This window comes from Ambystoma mexicanum, chromosome 4q (genome assembly GCF_040938575.1).
Source record: "Ambystoma mexicanum isolate Mex_15411 chromosome 4q, UKY_AmexF1_1, whole genome shotgun sequence".
Lineage (NCBI taxonomy): Eukaryota > Metazoa > Chordata > Amphibia > Caudata > Ambystomatidae > Ambystoma > Ambystoma mexicanum.
Window position 1 is genome coordinate 79,421,994 of NC_090928.1, and position 19,686 is coordinate 79,441,679.

At 46.8% G+C, this 19,686-nt stretch overlaps 1 protein-coding gene across 2 annotated transcripts in view; it reads right to left on the reverse strand.

The window, feature by feature from the left end:
• Nucleotides 1-19,686, reverse strand: part of TRMT11 (tRNA methyltransferase 11 homolog) — a 907,372-nt gene that overhangs the window by 638,607 nt on the left and 249,079 nt on the right. The window lies entirely within an intron of this gene.

Consider the following 19,686-nt stretch of genomic DNA (forward strand, 5'->3'; position numbering starts at 1 on the left):
ATACAAATGCAGTTATTTAATTATGGCCAAGACACACTATAAGAAAATGAATACAAGCAGGTAGACCTATCAACCAATACCATCAAACTAAATACAAATATACATTCACAGGTTCAAATGCACAATACAAATCAAAATACTAAGTATCATACACGAAAAGGTCCACAGAGATGATCCCTAGCTGAAATTGTCCAACCCTAAGTTGTCTGGGGTCTTGTGCCCCATTGTTCAGGATACAGTTCCACAGAACATAGGATGCAAGAAAAAAAATGTAGGTAGGGTCTCTAGGGTCCAGTGATGGATTCTTACAGTTAGGGTTCAATGTAGACAAGTGCCCACAATTACCTCCAACAGTCAGAAGTCTTGCTAAGGCAAGTAAGGGCAAAGCCAATAGTATGGGAAATAGGATTATTATAAGCCCATTGACCTATAATGGGAGTATAGGAGTATGTTAAAAGCTCTGTAACTTACCCCCGCTCCCCCTTACTCCGAATCTTCCCCAGTCTTGCTAGAACAAAGGAAGGGTGTCCTGGCTTTCTTTTCCCGCTGAAATCCGCGGTCCTTGATTTGCAGGGGTTGCAGGTTCGAGAAGGACTCCGATTGGGATCTTTTGGTGGTACAAGGACCCTCGGTCGAAGAATACAAAAAAAAATGATGCAGCACCCCTCTAGAGACTGGACTCGTGTCGGAAAAGTAGGTTTTGGACGGTGCACGCTGCGCACAACGATGCAACAGGACTCAGTAGCTGTGGTCGGACTTCCGGTCTTTCTCGGGTCACTTTGGTGCTAGGACGCCAAGGGTGTCGTCCCAGTGGCAGCTGAGTGTATGCCAAGTTTCGGGCGGATGCTCGAACAGCGACGAAGTTAACCCGGTAGCCCAAAAACGATGCCACAGGACGGTTCCAGGGCGCTTCCAAAGGCGGTTTTTGTGCTGGGCACAGAGTAGACGTCGGGAACGGATGGTCCCTCCACTCCAAGGGTCGTAGCACCTTCGCAGGCCTACTGAAGATCACGAGCATGACAGCTCCACTGGGTCTGCAGCAGAATTTGGTTGCCAGGCCTCCTTTAGTCAGGTTTTGGGTTTCTTTGCGGGTCTCGCAGCTGGACAGGATACTTGGCTCCTTCAGGTTTCTCCAGGATATCTGAACAATGCATGCAAGGGCCCTCTTATACTAAAAGCCAGGTAGGAGTCGAACCTCCCACTAGCCAATAGCAGAACTAGCCCACACACACACACACCACAGTGGTCCAATAAGGACCACTGGCGGGAACACTCATACATACCACTCAGACACACAGAAACCAGGATGACCCAGCCCACATCCTGCCTGCAAACACACAAAGCCCTCCAGTAGCCAGCCAAAAGCTGCTGCTTTCCCGGGCACTGGAAGTCCTTATAAGAATCTTCCTGGACTCTGAGGCCAGGAAGCAGGCTAAAAAACAAGATGCAAAAAGAATGGGCGAAAAACCTCCTGGCACGGCCATGTTTGACCAGTAGCCACAGTCAGTAGCCAAATGCGGTAAACGCGGTAAAGCTAAAACGAAATTTCCCAAAAAGTGGGGAAAAGTCACTGCTGCCACCAGCCCAACTTTTAAGCACTCTAGAGTAACCAAAAATCCTCTGAGTGTTAGTCTAGGGCAAAACAAAAATGCACCCATTGCACTGCAGTGAAAGCTGCTTTGTGCAATGATAAAAAGTTACCACAAGTGATACAAAAGTAACCACAAGTTGCAACATAGTAAAACGACTAAGGGAAACACTGTTTCACATACTGATAGCCTTAAGGACATATCAGTTTCCCCATAACATGTGAGCAAAGGACAGTGCAGTGAAGCTTAGAAACTAAGGCAAAAAGTACAGGTCAGATTCAAAAATAAAAGCAAAAAGTATAGGGGTCCATAAAGATGGAAGGAAAGGTGCAGTAAAGATAATCTTTCCTAACAGTTACCATGCATGCCCTCTTCAAGGTACCTGGGAACTGAAGTCTTGTGCCAGAGCGTCAAGCTTCCCTTGCCCCATACCACTCGGGCGTGGGCTCTCACGACCCATTTGCTTAGTGGTGTATACACACAGGATAGCTTCCTACCTTATCTCTCCCTTTGTGATCGGGATGAAGTAACAGTGTTAAAAAGTTTTAAACATCGATATTGAAGTGATGAAACGCCATGAACACCGCTTTGTGGATCTATTATAGTCACTATTGTACAAAATTGTGTGAATTTAGCTCACAAGTAAAACACAGCTCGCTTTGATCCCTGAAGAATGTTTCGCATTCATAGACGATGGAACTGAAACATGACATGTTGGTTTCAGAAGACATGCATTTACAAACTTGTCTGAGTTAAAGAACACAACATGTACTGTATTGTTTCTGAATTTAGGTGAATAGGCTAATTTGAAGCTTAATAACTTCGGCTCGGGAACAATACTTTAGAGTCTAATAAGGAACCTACGATGTTAGGGAGCCATCTTAAAAGTTCTATAATTGAATTCATATTGGTTTTGAATATATATGTGGTATAGATTATGGTTGTCCGTTCAGGGCAGCTCATCAGGAGTAGATCTGGTGCTTACGTGTGAAGATACTTATGGTCAATACATACACCCTAGCCATCTGACTACTCCCCAGTTAACTAGAATGAAAACGAGCAGCCATGCCAAACAGTGTAAAGAATATAAAGTTAAATAAGAGGTGCTTACAGACCTGGTATATAGAGAGGAGATGAAGTCAGCTCTAGATACATATATAGAGAAATCAATGGGGAGGAGAGCTTTATATGGGGACAAGTTACAACCTGGGATGTCTTGAAGCCATGTACAGAAGGGATATGGAAGCCAAGTGAGATGGGTGTATTGTATGGAATTGGAGGAGACAGAAATTAAATTTAAGTCACTGGAAGATCGATATGACACATAAGCAAACTTCAAGCACAAATAAGACCAGGAAAGAATGATATTACCTCAGTGGTGGATTTATATTCAAATGTATACTCTGTAAAGGCACAACACAGTGATGGTTGCTAGAGGTGAAATATATGGAATGGCATGCACTGGCCAGAAGCTATGCGCAAGACGGGAGGCCAGGCCTTGCCCTGGCTTCGCCAATTCAGCTTGAATTAGGAAATAACATGGTGTAAGGAATATGGCAGAGGCTGGGTAATTAGTGCAAACCACAGAGTATATTGTGAACACCATCAGGATATTCATTGAGAAGCTGTACGAACAGGTGGTGTCGTTTGAGTTTGACCAAGCAGAGTTTTACCATGACATGGTACAGATTCTGTAGATTTCTGTGACAAGAGGTAATTAAGCAGACAATGCACAAATTCACTATGGAAAGCACCAAGTCCAGGCGCTTTAGAGTATTATATTTTTAGAACTTCTGACATATTAGCATCGAAGTGGACAGAGGGGTTCAGAAAATTCCTTTGAAACAATGAGGATAACTCTTTCTAATAAAAAAGCCTAAGTCCTATGGATTGTACTGTCCATTAATACTCGGCGCGTGCTGTACACCGGGAATAATACAAGTGGATTGGCTCTTTTCCAAACCATACCACACAGTATTCCCGTGTACGTTAGTGCGTCCCGCGCGTGCCCGGTACTCTGTTCCCGATGAGGGGCGTGGCAGCCCCTTAGCCAATGAGGAGGCTCGAAATGGGGCAATCCCTGCTCTGAGCCTCCCCATGGCTTGAGGCCGACTTCGTCCCCCTACCAGGGACTCAGGTACGTTTTTTTGTTTCCTCCCCCGCAAACTATCCCCTCTGCGCCCTCGCAACCCCACTTACCTTCTTTTTTTCTTCTTTTCTTGGGAGCGAACGCGCTGGAAACACTTCCGCTCCAGATGGCTGCCATGGAAAGGGAAAACTGACTACATTTTCCCCTTTACTGCCAGCCATTTTTTTCACTTTTTTTTTCTGTTTCGAAACGCGGCAGCGTTTCCAAACAGACAAAAATGCCATTAGTACCCCGGTCTAACAGGCTGGGGTACTATGGCTATAAGACCCTCGGCGGCGGGCCAATACCACCCACGGTAATGCCCCCGGGGGCTTCGTTAAGGCCCTTGCTACGCTCGGGCCTGTAACTACGGCCCCGGGGGCATTAGCTGGGGCGGTATTGGCCCACAGCCTCAGGTCTTATTGCCACATTATTCCTTAAATGTACAGTAAAGTGTTGGCAAAGGTGACCACCAATAGAATACATCCTAAGCTTTCCACACTGATCAATTTGGTGTCATACCGGGGCTTTCTACATTAGCCAATATTGGGAGTCTCCACAGGATAGCGTCACCCACAAGAGGCAGCAGTGGAGGCCAGGGACTCATGAAAAGCATTCTGTGTTTTGTACCTGCCAAACAGGAATCCTTGAGATAATGGGTATTGGAGATTAAGTGTTTAGATTGATAGGTTTAAGACCCATGAACCTTGTGTGAGAATGGGGGGGGAGGGGTTTATATTCAAATGTATACTCTGTAGAGTCACACACACCTGCCCACTGTCACCCATTATATTCACTGTGGAGATAGTCTCACTGGGTATCATGATGGCACTTACCCAAGTAATCAGGGAATTACTGTGAAGGGTGAAGGATCCATGGCCTTCCTCAATAGTGCTCATTTTAGGATGTACGTGAACATTTTGAGAAAAAAGAAATGACCATCAGTCTGAGGATTTTTTGGTCGAATTCAGATTCTCCCCTTATGTTCTTATTAAGGGTTCTGCGCAAGGTGGGAGAATAGGTTGTCCAATAACCAGTCTATGGCCCAGAACAACAAGGTGATGAAGAGAACAAAATAAAGAGAAACAATGGAACAACTTGAAAAGAAAAATCTTTAAACAGAAAAATGCAGGTGAAAAACAACAAAAACAACACCTTGACTGACTAAGGGCAACTAAATCTACGGTCAATCACTTAACACAAGAGATGTGTGGGAAAAAAAAAAATCACATCAACACAATGTGCATATGGCAAATAGTGGTAAGATGCAGAGTGCAATCTACATTATGGTAAGCTCAGGAGTTGATTTGGTACAGGTGGCTCTCAGGAACAAAGCGCCAATTGATCATCCTGTACGTGGAAGGGATCTCGAATATTTTTCACAAATATATATTCAATGTTAATACATGACTACACCAGTGGTATTGCAGGCAATCGCACGGTAAGAGATGACTGGAAGGAGCCGCATACTTTGACGCCGTCTTGTTAAATGCTAGATCTTGCATGGGGCACTACCATGTTTAACCAAAACTTAAAATACACCACACAAGATATATTCACATAACCTAGAATAAAGTACACAATGTGTGAGCGGTTGGCACACTGACTGCACTCTATTTCAGCAAACATAAGAGTGTTTTGACGTCTTCCATTTTTGTTCGAGGGTGGAGCAGAATATCTGTGGCATCACAAGGATGCTGATTGATCAAGATCCCTGTAAGGCCCTTATGAGGTACTGCAGGATAGATCCTTCAGTAACATGAGATTGTAATCTTGCTCTCGAATTGGAAAATAAATGTATAGCTCCGGAATGGACTACAGCTACACAAGATAGATGCAGGATCTTGCTACATGCAATGAACGGGAGCAGGTGCACAAACACAACCCCATCCTCAACAGTAACCACTGCACATTTGCACAGCATTTGGACAATCTACTGAAAAAGAAGTAGGGAATAAGGGTGAAGTAGAAAGCTTGGGAAATGTGGGACATTATAGATACTCCTTTTCATACATGATAAAATGACGCCGTCCGTGGCTCATAGACACAGTCATCATCGTAGAGGCAGTCCGCTGAAGTAGATTGATCAATATAACTCAGGATAAGCTGCTGTAAGTGGATTCCAGAATCTTGCTGTGACCGTTTTAGATCCAACTTATTTTGTGTAGTCGTGTTATGAAGATGCAACCTCTTACCAGTTATGATTATGTAAACATTTGCAACTGGTACTGTCACATGTTTATTATTACTGTTAATCTGGTTATTTTAAGATGTTTACTGAAAAATGAAAGGTTTAAATAAACAGTATGCTGCAAACAATATTTTCCAAATTATGCTCACTATACAAATAGCCAAAATGTTAGTAATTCAATTTTTAAAACAAAGTGAATATTTTAAAAATGAGTTCAGAAAAACACACTAGTAAATCCGAAAATTGGTGAGAACGAAAAAAATCCCAAAGTAAAAATGCTAGTATTTTAGAAAAATCATGTAAAAAATAAATGGCCTGCAATAGTGAGAAACAGACAAAGAATAGTGTTTCTAATAAACAGTCTATAGCCCAGAACAACAAGGTGATGAAGAGAAAACAAAAAGAAAAAAAATTTAAACTTTAAAGTAATACGTTCAAGAGAAATGTCATGCAGGTAAAAAAAAAAATTTTTAAAAAAACTATTTGTAGAAATTTGTAGAAACATTGATATAATAATTTCCAGGCAAAGACAACTCCTCATTTAGGTTAATCTTTTTGAAGTTATTCATCTTATCCTGGTGGACTGTCTTAATGCTGTAATTTAACCGGGTTTATTTGGTTTTCTTACTGAGTTTGCTTAATGTACAGTAAGAAAAACAAACTGACAAGGTGATAATGGGGCATCCCAAATAAAAACTTGTTACTATTGTTGAATCTGATTTTGAACAGAATTATCAATTTAAACACAATTGCACTAGATAGACAGGGAGAAAGAAAATCCCAAAAATGTTTTAAGATTGTGTTATGTGGTGTGACGGGAATCAGAAACCAGACAAAGGCAACTGTGCCATCAACAGCTATTTCATTTTGGGAAATGTTACAAGTTGCGAATGACACTCAGGGACAACTTAAAAGAAAAATCAAAGATTTTCTTAAAGGCTAAAACACTACATTGCATTCTTGTAGATCAGGGTGTGACTTTAGCCCTCAAGCTAAGTCAGCCTGTAAGCTGTCCAACCTCCTCAACTGACTTGGCCTGCTCTCTATTCTTCCCACATGTCTAAGTCACTGAATGCAGCTTCCCGAACCCTTCCTTTTCACTGGGTGTTAAGAGTTCTCAAAGCCTTCTTCACTTTTTCATGGTTTCAGGAAATTCGTTGTTCACAAACCCTGTATAACGAATCCAGGGAATTGGTCCCCTGTCCACAAGGGGGAGCAACCCAATTTACGACTAGGGAGGTGAGCCTGCTAAGCTTAACACTCCCTAGCGGACAGGGCAAGCGGGATCTCACTGTGGATGACCCTACCCCTTAAAGGACAGGAAGTTCATAGATGAGGGATCTAGGTTATGATATGTTTATTTATGTAGCGCCTATAGACAATGTGTTCCAAAGCGCTTGAAGGCAAGGGAGGGAACAAGGGAAAATATGACATTCTTACAAGCCATGAACAGTAAGGATGTGAAATTAACTATCGTACTCGGCCTGACGACATTTCAGATAGTGCAAGAGCGAAGACATAGATAAGGAAGGGAGGGATATCCTCCCTTATCCCCAGAAACTGGCAACTTTATTGGTTATAAGTGATTTATACTGTGGCAACTGGCAATTGTATACAGGAATGGCTGGTGTGGTTTCTGACCCCTTTAAAAAAAACTTCCGTCTGCAGAAAGAGAACAGACAACTGACAATACCCTTGTTGCAGGGAACATAAAGCTCCAATCTCCTTGGAAGAAGAGCGACAGAGAGGGGCGCAAGCAGAGCAGAAGAGGCCAGGAAACCTACTCCTCCTGGGAGGTGTGGCAGGAGAGCAGAAGCACCCACCCAGCATGCCGAAGAAAGGCACAGACAAGCCCACAGAACACAGGGCAGCCCTCTGGGAGAGAGACCAGAGAGGCCTGGTCCAGGAGAGGTGTGTGGAAGAGGATGCTCTTGCAGAACAGAAAGCCACAAGGAGTAACAGATGCAGTAACCCCACCAAACAGCAGTCAACATGGCACCCGATGAGGAACCAAGGGAGAAAAGCTGTGTCACCCTAGCGGACCACCCAGAAGCGTATGTACCATTCTGAAACAGAGGGTATGCGGTTTCGCCAGTGAACCAGGTGGTGTAAAGAAGGGTCCCATGAGACCCCAATGCAGGGGATATAGGCAGACCCCAGGGAGGTGTGAAAGAACGCTAACCCCTGAGGCAGTGCGAAAGAAATCAGACTCCAGGCGGGGTGAGAGTCTGGCCCAAGGCAGGCTGAAGCACCAGAGATCCAGGGAAGGGTAAAAACTCAAACGCAAGTAACTGGAGGGAGTACAGCAGAATTCCATTCCTGGGTGGAGACCGCAGGGAAATATCTGGTGGACATATGAACTAGGACGTGCCCACAAAAAGACTGAACGAACACCAGAGACTGGGACAGAGTCTGACAAGATCAAAGATCCTATAAGAAAAACCTGCTGCCCTGAACTGAATTGTTCAACATGCTGTATCTGTTCAGAAAGAGACATCATGGTGGGGCCGGAAACCAGGCACCATTCCTCTGTTGGGCAAGGACCAGTCTAGTACCTTTAAGAGTTTTGTCCTTTTCTTTGTATAAATTGGTAGGGGCAGAATAGGTTTCTGGATGGCGAACCCTAGTTAATTTGTAAGACCTCCTGACAAGCACTTCCTTTCTTTTAGATTCGGGTTCTACTCAATCTCTCCTCTGCCTTTGACACAGTCCACCACTGCATCCTCATGATAGCCTGGGTATCTCGGAGCGGGCACTGGATTGGGTGACCTCCTTCCTAACTGACCGTTCATCCCAGGTTATTCTGGGCACCTTCTCACCTACCTATCTTCTCCACCTGTAGGGTCCCCAGAGCTCCAGCCTCTCCCCCTGGCTCTGTAACACTTAGCTTGCTCAGCTGGCACTCTTCATTTTCTCCTCCTCCCCCAACTTCCAGTGTTACGCAGATGACGCACAACTCTTTTTCAAGCTTCCTGCAGACACTCTTGCACCTTCCATCATACCGTACTGCACATCTGCCATCCAGTCCTGGTGCATTTCAACAATATTTGCCTCAGTGCCAGCAATACTGAGATCCTTCCAATTGGGACCCCTGCTCCCTCTTTCTTCCCCTCACTCTGGCCATCCTCTATGGGCTCTCCCCCTTCTTCATCCAAGGCAAGAAATCTTGGAGTAATCTTCGACTCCTGTCTTTCTTGCTCCCTCAAATTCAGGACATTGCCAAGAAGTCCCACTTTCAACTCTTCCTTCTCAAAGGAATTCTCCCTTTTCTCACTTTCCCCTAGAAGCTCAATATTACCAGACCTCTGGTTCTCACTAAGCTAGACTACTGAAATAGCCTTCTCTTGAATCTACCCTCTTCCTCTCTACAGCACCTCCAGCTAATCCAGAATAGGGCAGCAAGACTCAACCTTGGCCTCAAGCCCAGGGACCACATCTCTCCTGCTCTAAAATCTCTCCACTTGCTCCTGGTTGCTGCAAGGATCAAGTTCATATCCCTCTGCATCATCCATAAGGCTTTCTGAGCCAGAGGTCAGGAATCGCTATCTGCATCACGCTCTTACTAAATACTCTCCCTCTACATTCCTCTGGTACCAACTGTGTGTGTCAAGTGTTTCGCTAAACAGACGGCCAGAGGCAGATCTCTCTCCTCAGCAGGCTCGCTCGTATGAAACAGCCTCCCACTTCGTCTCAGTCTTGAGCCGGACCTTCTCAAATTCTGGAAGCTCCTCAAGACTTTCCTTTTCACCCCATCCCTCCCTTCTTCCCTCCTCTGCTAATCTCACAGTCGCTGTGATTGGTGACCAGGGTCCTCATATGTCCTTTGGGGCCCTGACCTCCCCCACCCAATTGCCTTCAGCCTCACCTACACACAGCACTTGCCCTGGCACTTGCTGGGCTCCGCCACTGTAGGCCTGCACTTAGCCATTATTTTGATTTTTTACAGATGATAGTTCCCTAGCACTTCCTACTCTGGGCACTCAAACCTGCTGCTCACTCACGGGCATGGGCACTCCATGCAACTTTGCTGATATCTCTGAGTGATCCTTGCGATACAGAGTATAACACCTAAAAATGCCCAGTGTCTAGATAATGTGTGACTGGTTAAGTTTCCATTTATTCTAGAAATGCAATTAGGTTCACATTTTTTATTATGAGGAAGACCATAAAAAACTCATTATGAAAAAATGAACAAAAAGATGACATGCATTACTTAGGGTAAAAGCATTTCTGATGATTGTATCTGCTTAGATTCACATGCTGTGCATAGTCCGACATCCAGTGGTCACTGCAGAGTATTGCATCTTGTTTTTCGAAAGTCGAAAAGGGGAATGCGACATAGGCGTGTCTGTAACACTATAAAAAAGGTAGCAGGCGCTCCTCTCCAGAAAGAACATGGCATGATAACCTGTTCTGAGATGTGAGTTTGCAGCACACGCTTTTTGCTCACTGTACCTTTCACAGATGGGAGATATCCATTTGCAAGAAAAGGGAAAAGAACAGAAAAAAGGCATTAGTAAGCATTCTGCAAATCTTCGCTTATTTTTAAATACTGTACGAGCTTCAAACGCTTACCTGAATCCCAGCTGCTCTGGGGGAACTCGGAACATCTCATCCATCTGCAAGAGGGAAAAGACACTCCAGGTTAGCGTGGAAACATCTAGAGTCGCTGCATACCGCGCTTACCCACCGCATTTGTTCTTCATAACCGGCATCCACTCTGAAAATGTCGCAGCACCTAAAAGACACAGAAAAATAACTCAGTTCAATGCAAATACGAAAGGGGCGCATCACGCTCTCACTCACCTTCAGCGCTACTCATCTCAGCAGCACGCCGCCATCCCCGGATGCCGGCCATCATCTAAGGAAGGAAAGGAACGAAGTTAGAGAACTGTTCAAAAGACTCATTATACTAACCTGTCGTACTCTTGCCAGTGAAGTAAATAGGCAGCAACGAGCCCGCATCAATCAACGCGCCCCTGCGCTGAAAGCAGGACAGAGCACACTATCCAAGAAAACAAGGTGAGCTGTGGATCAAAGGGAAGGGTTGGACCCCGGGAAAGAAGAGGTTCAAGCACAAAGAGACAATAGGGAGTTAAACTCTACCAATCCTGTGTTTCAGGCCCAGTCTCCAGTTGAATAGCCTCCAGGGAAGGGTTCGAGGTCGTAAGAGGTCAGAACAGGCTGAGTGACGTCCCCGTGGATACCAGGTGTGCGTTACAGCGCCCTTTGTATTCGACTGCCCGGTCGCTGGCGCAAACGCGGCTGCGGGGAGGGATGCCGACCCTTACGGTCGGTGGGGATGGCCGGGTGTGTCGGCGTCCCCGTTGGCGCAGATGCCTTCTTCGATTTACTCGAAGAATGGCCGGGGGTTGTGCGTTTTGTGACGTGTAACTGTCGATCAGCGTCGCCGGGGTGTACATCCCCCAAAGCAGGGCCAGAGCCGTGCCTGTCGGGGCTGGGGACAGACACCACGGAGCGAGAGCGCTCCATTTGGGGGTCAACAACCTCCGTTACGGAGGTCGAGTGATCACTATCCCCCTCGTCGCACTCAGCGGCAGCGGGCGAGGAATCAGCCTTCGACATCCCGTAGGCTGCCCACCTTTTAACTCTGCGCTCCTTCAGAGTTTTCAGGCAAGGGACCTTGCAGGCCGCACAACTAGCTTCGTCGTGCTCGAGGGGCAAGCAGCGGTTACACCGCTTATGCTCGTCTTCCACGGAAATTTGCCTTTACAATTTGGGCAAAATCTAAAAGGAGTCCTCTCCATAGCTGAGGACGTAACCAGTGATAACGACCCTGAAGGAAAGGGGGCAGAAAGGGAAAGGCATTCTAGTATAAGACAGAAATGTCCACCCCGACCCCACTCTCCCTACTGTGTAGGCCGGCGAGGCCGGGCCATGTGGTCGGCAGCGCCGATAGGATCACCGTCCATCGAAAATCACTGTCAGTCGAAAACCACCGTCCGAAGATCTGGTCTCACTGGGGATGTGGAATGGCTGCCGAAAGAGGGCTGGAGGTGATATGAGTCAACAATAATTAACAAAATCGACCAAGGGTCGAGTCAATGGCAATGTATCCTACGAGCTCCGCTTAAGGCGACCAGTATTCTGGGCAGAAAAAAACTATCTGATGGACCTCGACGTATGAGGGATTTTGGGTACACTACACGTCACTATAGGGATAGTGTTACAGACACGCCTATGTCGATGTCCCCTTTTCGACTTTCGAAATCAAGATGCAATACTCCGCAGTGACCACTGGATGTTGGACTATGCACAGCATGTGATTCTAAGCAGATTAACAAACAGAATCTAGGGTCTTACCTTCTATTTTTAGAGTAATCATTTCTCCTGCACAGGATGAACATACTTCACGGAGGGTGAATAAACTATGGTATTGCACCACTTACTCAATAGTCCCACATGAACTGTCCAGCTGTGTATTTAGCTACGGGACAGGATCCCAGCTATTTTTTTTTAGTAGTTCATTAATATTCATTGTAGTGGTAGGGATAGTTTCTCTCTTCTTCTATCCTATTAGATAGGCGGTGCACCACCTCTAGCCTAGGGACAGCACACTCTACAGGAGTAGGTGTGCTTCTGGTTAGGGATAGCGTTAGGGAACACATTGGATTGGTTTAAAAACTGTATAAAATGGTGATTTGTACCCGTCCATGTTTGTATGTGATACCAGAACTCTAAAGTGATAATGAGAACTGCCAACGGCGAACCTCAGGTACTTAGTGCTTGTGAAGTATAGGCACAGGAAAGTAAGCATCCTGAAGGTCTAAGGATCTCATCCAATCCTGTAGCTGGAGCGCCTGAAGGGTCTGAGAAAGGGTGACCATCTTGAACTTGTCTTTCTGAGGAACATGTTCAAGCATCTCAAGTCCAAGATGGGTCTCAATCCTCCATCCCTTTTGGGGATTTGGAAACGGGGAGAGTAGCACCCTTTGTTCCTCTCCGTCACAGGTGCTGGTTCTACAGCACCTCTCTCTAGCAGGCTCAAAATTTATTGCAAAAGGTACGGATCCGGAACTTTGAACGAGTGGCTTCTTGGTGGATGATCCCAAGGCCGCCTTAAAAAGTTGAGGCAGGGGGATTCCAAGATGGTCGCCGTGGGGAGAGCACCGTGACTGATGCTCTCCTGAACCTCACGGCCTCCAAGCAATAACCTGTGCACTGTGCCCTCCCCAGGCAGCGAAAGCAGAGAGTGGAGCGCATGTGCAGAAGCAGGCTACCCAATGGTGTGCGTCAACCACCCGCTAACTTTGCAGGCACCATCAGAGGGAGAGAAGCCGATTTCCAGTCCGGGGTACACACCCGCATGATTCCAGCGAGAAGAGAAGCCTTGCGGCTGCAGTATCTTCCGCGAGGGCGGACCCAGCAGAGAACTCGAGTGCAGAAAGGAGAGCGAACCGAGTGGAGGACTGCCCAGGAGATTGACGCAGCTAGCACTAGGGGCAGAGTGCAGACGTCGTGGGCCCGGGAGCGGGACCAGAGGAGGCAGAGCCCAGCAAGGAGAGAGGATCCGCGACGGCGAAGGAAGCGGCAATAGAGGAACCATGTGTGGACCAACCGTGCCCTCTCCCACCCCCACTCAAGACTAACAGTGAGTAGCCCTGGGGGAGGAGGATCCTCCAAGTGACTGGAGCCCTCGGTGGGGACCAAGGCTGGGCCATCACAGGGCAGGGAGACCTGCAACTCCCCATAGGTTAAAAGGGAAAAGACACATAGCACTTCCCAGCGGCCCAGGGAAATAAGCCTGAGACCCAGGCACTAGGGAGGGGAGAATCCCAGGCAAGGGAAAGCCAGCCGACACACAGTAGGAGGGATTGGGGGGGGGGCAAATACGAAGCCCAGGCCCACACTAGGGCTTAAAATACAAATCAAGCTCCAAAGGGGCGCTCAGGGAGATGATGCTTAGCTGGAAGGTAAAAAAAGGGAGTGATTTGGCAGCAGGCCCCTCTCCTACTGGGAGGGAACACAAACCCCCAGTGGGGGACACCTTGAGGGGAAAAAGACAAGGCTAGCCCTCCAGTCTAAGTGAACGGCAAGTGCTCACCCCCCAAGAATGGTACATATTACTACAGGGGGGCAAAAACTGCCACACACCCAACAAATTATCCAGGATGGGAAGAGTCTACCTCCCATCCGGAACAATGGCTCTCGGGCTAACAGAACTTGTAGGGAAACCATAGGGGCTCCCTCCCCAATGGATGATCCAACTCAACTACCCGGAGGAGTTAAAAGCACTTATACATATTGCCAGCCTTACAGGAACGAGGACAACAGCCGAAGCCAAATCCACATTTTCCAATTATTGACAGGGACCCGGGAAGACACCTCTCCCCCCCCCCCCACCTCCCACTCCTCCCCCCAGCTGTCAGGCCACAAGCTCTCAAGAAGAGATTACATCCCCAGCGAGGAGGGAAATTATTGAAAATGTCCAAAACCAGGGTTAAAAGAACCGCCGGTTTACTCAAAAGAAGCCTTCCGAGAGCAATCTCCACAGGGTGCACTTGGGAGTCAAGATCTTACGGATCGGAGTGAAGCCCAAACGGAGGAAGCCCAGGAGCAGAACGTGACGCAGTCCCTTCACAAGCAATACTTTACAGACTTTGGCAACAAGATATCGGAAACAGTTAAACAAATGACCATCATGAGAGAGGATCTGGCGGCCACCCTTCAGGAGATAAAACAAGATGTAAATACAATGGAGAGAAGGCTGGATACCAATGAGAAAGCAATACAGGAATTGAGAGAGGCTTCAAGAAAAACAGACTTGGGTAAAACAACTTGCAACTGTAACCCATAAACTCGAGCTTCAGACAGAAGATTTGGAGAACAGGTCGAGGAGATCCAACATACAGATCAAAAATGTGCCTAAGGAGTTTCCAGACAAAGAACCTGAGGTAGCAGTAAGGGGTATCTGAGAATTTACTGAATTCTGAGGAAAGGTTAGAGGTGAAGCTACATAGAATTCACAGTTGGCGCCGGTAGAGCGGAACCAAGGGCCTGGCCCAGAGATGTCTTAGCGGCCCTGCAAGACTATAAAACCAAGGCACAGATGCTACACTTATCGAGGAGAGCCAAACCGATTACATACAATGGAGACAATCTGATGCTTTTCCAAGACCTGTCCCAGACAACCCTTGCCAAGAGGAGGAAGATAGCCCCCGTCACTTAGGCACTTAGAGATAAGGACATTAGGTATAGGTGGACGTTTACGTTTGGTTTAGTATTCGAATAAAAGGATAACCAACATCGGATCACCTCCCAAGAAGGCAGCCTGAGGATCCTGGGGATGGTGGAAGATGACCAGGATGCAAGGCCCTCCCAACCCAAGGGGCAAAGAAGAGCTGGGAATAGTCAACAGTCGTAAAACGAAAGAGGAACAGGAAGGGGGATATCTACCCCAATTGAAAGGCCCTCGAACCGGTAGGGAATGAGTGAGCTGGCAAACCACCGAAGTTGACTGTGAGACGCGAAAAGGACAGAGAGGTACAAAGAGCAAAGCAAAAGCAAGCCTAGGGAGGGCAACCAAAGGGGAGGACATAAGGGGCCTCGAGGGGAGACTGGGGTAGGGTTGGAATCTAGAATGAGTTGGGGAAAACCTGCTGAAGCACAGCAGGCTGAGGGGTGTAAGGGGCTCAATTTGCGAGGAGGATTTCTGGGGGGATTGAACGGGGGGCTAGAGGCTGTTTGAGCCAGCTCAGCCAGGAGGTGTGGGGCAGGGAAGGGAGGAGGCAAGGGGGGAGGGAGGGCAGGGAGGCAGAGGGGGGGGTCTGACCATGAAAGAAAGATGAGGTACACAGAAGCCAATCAGGCTTTGATAATGGATAGCCTCAAGAATTTGAAATTAATTTCTCTGAACATAAGGGGGTTAAACTCCCCATTGAAGATGAGAAAACTGGAAATGTTTCTAGGCAGGGAGCAACCAGACATATAACCCTGCAGGAAACCCATGTTCAGACCCGGGACGGGGATCGATTGAGACTACAAGGCTTCCCTCAAATATATCAGTCCACGGAAAATATGCGGGAGTGCTGACTGCATTACGGAAAAACGTAGACTTCATAGTGACTGAGATGGACAGGGAAGATATCTTGCATTAAAGGGGAGGGGGGATGGATACACAATAGCAACTTTGGATGCCCCCAACACGAGGCAGGACACCTTCATCAGACTGGAGAAGTTTGCAAAGGGCGCTATACTCCTAATAGGAGATTTTAACTTGGCCTGGGATCCAGAAAAGGTCAGGTCTACGAAAACTAGGGCGACCCCAGGGAAACCATTGAAAGAGTTAATTGAGAAAGTGGAGCGGCTAGATATAGTGGATACATAGAGGAAAATGGAAGGGGATAGGGAGGGATAACTCTTCTCCCACGTTCACCAATCATCACATATAGATGTCTGGGTATCTCTGAAGCTTTTGGGATGGGTGAGGGCAGTAGAGGTGGGAGCAATAACCCTTTCTGATCATGCCCTCCTATCTTTTAAACTAGGGAGAAAGTCAGGACACCCAGGATTCTGGAAACGGAGGTACCCAGGATTCCTATTCAGTGATGAGGTTCTGAGGAATGAGCTCGGGGAGGGGATCAAATCCTTCTTTGAACATAACACAGAGGACACAACGGAGCAAATGAGATGGGACACCTTTAAGGACACAATCAGGGGTAGACTCATTGCAATAAAAGCCCGTACAGATAGGGAACTAAGACAGGTAGAAAGATTTGGAAGGAAAACTAAAGAGGGTAAGGGCCAATATGGGAATGGGATTGAGTGGGGAAACGCGGAAGGAGTATAGAGCCATTAAAGGTCAACTGTAACTCATACAGACAAAGGCTGTAGAGAAGTCACTAATGTTCCTGAAACGGAAATGCTACATCAAGGCCAACAAATCCGACAAACTCCTGGCCAGAATGCTGATAAAGGAGAAGGACAAAACAATACTAAAAATAACGGGTTGGGTGTGGGGTGATGTGCGGGGACCATCTCGGACACCAGGGACATTACTCGTGAATTTGTGAGATTCTATACAGAGCTATACAGCTCTGCTAATCCCAGTGAACACTCCCAACCTACATAGTGACACAATAGCTGGCCCGAATATCTGACCAATAGAAACATTAGAAGGAGAAATTACATCGGAGGAGGTGCAAACGACTATGACCTTGCCCACCAAGAAATCCCCTGGCCCGAATGGGTTTAGCACAGAGTTTTATAGGTAGGGAAACGTATTCCATGTCTGGCTCCTCTACTCAACGATATGGGTAAAAAGAGAAAAGTAACAGCAACCATGGAAGATGTCAAAGTGGTTCTTCTCACAAAAACAGGTAAAGATCCAACTGTATGTGGGTCGTACAGGCAGATAGCTCCATCAATGTGGATGCAAAGATTTTCACAAAGATCTTGGCAATCACCTGGACCAGATCCTGCCCAACATAGTTGGCCAGGACCAATCGGCGTTCATAAGGGTCCGGCAGACGAGTGATAATACAAGAAGAATAACTCATCTTGTAGAGGAGGCCAACAAAAAAGAAATTGCATCAATTTTAGTAGCTGTAGTCGCAGAAAAGGCCTTCAATAGGGTGGAGTAGAGGTTACTCTTTATGGTAATGAAGCACATGGGCTTTGAGGGTAGAATTCTTGCAAGGGTCAAAGCCAACTACCAAAATCCATCCTTGAGACTGATGATAAATGGCCAACTAGCCGAACCCATTAAGGTCCAGAGGGGTACTGAACACGGCTGCCCTCTTTCCCCCTTGCTCTATGCAATCTACCTGGAACCACTTTAGGCAGGAATAAGAGCAAATGGGGAAATAGAGGGGATATTATTTGGGGGAAAGGTTCACAAAATTGCGGCCTTCGCAGATGACATACTGTTGACACAGACTAATCCGGAGTGTTCGCTTAAGGCAATGAAGAGCGAGATCTTAAGAATCGGGAGGGTGGCCGGCCCGAAAACAAACCCCCAGAAAATTTCAATTTTGAACCTCACAGTCCCCAGTGAGATAGTGGAAGGGCTCAAGGCCTCCTCTCCGTATAAATGGGTGGAGAAAGCTATTACATACTTAGAAATATAGCTAACCAGAACCCTGAACAAGTTTTATGCGTCCAACTACCTTCCCTGGCTTGAAACATTGAAGAATAAACTGGTTGACTTGGGCCCATTAACAATAACCTGGATGGGCAGGATCAACGTTATAAAGATGGTAATCCTACCACAATTGTTGTATTATTTTGGAACCCTCCTTGTCCAGATCCCGGCTTTCTTCTTCCTTCTTTCGAGCGGTCCAAAAACACACAGCGAGATTTGTTTGGAACAACAAAAGACCAAGGATAGCTAGAAGGGTCATGATGATGCCCAGAAATAAAGGCGTGCTGGGAGAAGCAGACCTAATAGCGTACTTTATGGCAACGCAGATAAAGATAGTGAGGGACTGGATAAAAGATGATCGGGAAATGTTATGGAGGGCAATGGACAAGGCAGTAACGGGGGCTTACCTGGAGGAGGTACTCTGGAAACCGGGGACAAGGGAGAGGGAGAAATACCCCCCATAAAAGCACCATAGTAGAATATTGACGGTTGGAGGAGACTCATGGGACGAGGCTATAAGGCGGGTGCAACTCACCACCTTTCCGTCTCCATTTACCCCAATCTTTGGCAACCCAAGTTTCACCCCTGGCTGCGTGGATAGGGGTTTTGGGGTGTGGCGGGAAGCACGTTGTCAGAAGATCAGGGATGTGTTTGCTAGCCCAGATATGACGTCATTCCCCAATGCAAGCTAGACTTTGGAGTGGAGGAGATGGAGAGATATAGATACTTCCAAATAAGGCACTGGCTCTCACAGCCACCTATGAGGGAGGCAGTTACTCGCCCCTTGACTCCTTTTGAGAAATACTTAGCATCAGATTCTGGAGATAAGCATCCAGTGGGGGCACATTATACGTTTATTAAACAGGATGAGGCACCTGGGGAAACCGAGAAATATTGCACTCTGGCGAGAGGGTATGGGCCACAAGATAGAGGAGACGGAATGGATGCAATTGTGGGTCAACATCCCTAAGCTAGCAAGAACACTACAGATCCATGAAATGTGGATTAAATGCATGCTGCAGTGGCACCTAACCCCAGAGAAACTCCACAAATGTTATCCCTCCGTATCCAATCTGTGCTGGAGAAATTGTGGAATGGTAGGGTCTTGGAAACACATTTGCTGGGCGTGCCCTTTAATTCAAGGCTACAGGAAAGCAATATGGGGAGCTCTGGGAGAGGCATTGGGGCTGAAGGACTGCAGAAATAGAGTGCCGTCCTTAATGGGACTTAGGCCTCGAGAGTGGAGCACAAAATATATGTGATTCTGATGATGGCGGGATGCTGGGGGTGGCGCAAAAATGGAAATCAAAAGAGCTTCCTACTGAACATGCCCGGGTGGGAAAAATTGAATTTTGTAGGGCTGGAATGGGCTACATACACGTTGCAAGGGGAACACCAAGGCTTTTTGGAGGACTGGTCTTGGATCCTGGACCATCTTCAAAAAAGGGTCAAGATCCTGCTGCTGCCCAAGGAGGATGCGACTGTTTGGCATGGTGGAATAAAAATCAAGCGAAGTAAGGGGATGAGGCCAGGCGACCAAAATAATGCTTATTGAACTAAAATAAGCTGGTCGGGACTGTCTGAGGAGACGGGTGGGGGGAAGGAGGGGAGTTGAATGGAAAATGTGAAAAAGGCAATAAAAAGTTTTATTGAAAAGAAAAAGAAAAGAAAGTTG